Source organism: Octopus bimaculoides, chromosome 12, assembly GCF_001194135.2.
Source record: "Octopus bimaculoides isolate UCB-OBI-ISO-001 chromosome 12, ASM119413v2, whole genome shotgun sequence".
Classification (NCBI taxonomy): domain Eukaryota; kingdom Metazoa; phylum Mollusca; class Cephalopoda; order Octopoda; family Octopodidae; genus Octopus; species Octopus bimaculoides.
In genome coordinates, this window is record NC_068992.1 from 17,655,313 (window position 1) to 17,656,029 (window position 717).

The following is a 717-nucleotide window of genomic DNA, read 5'->3' on the forward strand; positions in this document are numbered from 1 at the left end:
TATATATAAATGTATTTATGCATGTATATCCCATAATCATTTCGCCACGCCCCAAAAGTATATGACAATTCAAAACGGTATCTTTCAAAGGTACACATCTCTACACAAAGAACCTCGTTTGTCATTGCTTTTGTTCATCTTCAAGTCAACCCTGATCCAGCATGCCTATAATCAAAGACCCATGTAAAGAATTGTAATAAAACCTCTTGGCTGTTTTTGAAAGCCTAATGCAAATTGACGTAACTTAATTTCACTAAGAATTTTGTCCCTTGCTCTACCGATCCTGTCAACACAAAAACTGTTGTCAATTTAGAATAATTATTCAACTGTTTTCCAGCTACCATGATTCTATATTCGAGGAAGAAATCTGTGAATCCTTGTGATGATTTCTATGAACATTCCTGTGGAAATTGGATAGCATCACATGAAATCTCACCGAGGGATAATGCTGTTGGAGTCTTTTTGAATCTTAGAGATATTCTTGACGAACGTCTGAGAGGTGAGTCTTGGAAGATATTTTAGCTTCTCTTTTCGTGAAATGAAGAACTATTGACAACCTCGTCGATACAATAACGAAAATATAACCGGCGAGTTACATTACTGTCACTGTATTCGAATTCGGTTCATATTCAAGACACTTAATTCTCAATATTGCACCCAAAGGAACAAGCACGCACGCACGCGCGCACACACACACACACACACACACACACACAC

The 717-nt window shown here is 37.5% G+C and overlaps 1 long non-coding RNA gene across 1 annotated transcript in view; it reads left to right on the forward strand.

Annotated features, from left to right (window-relative positions):
- LOC106870878 (uncharacterized) overlaps positions 1-495 on the forward strand; it is a 4,889-nt gene extending 4,394 nt beyond the window's left edge. The window contains exon 3 of the long non-coding RNA XR_001409597.2: positions 338-495. This is a non-coding gene — a long non-coding RNA (uncharacterized LOC106870878). The remainder of the gene's footprint in view (positions 1-337) is intronic.
- The last annotated feature ends 222 nt before the right edge of the window (positions 496-717 follow it).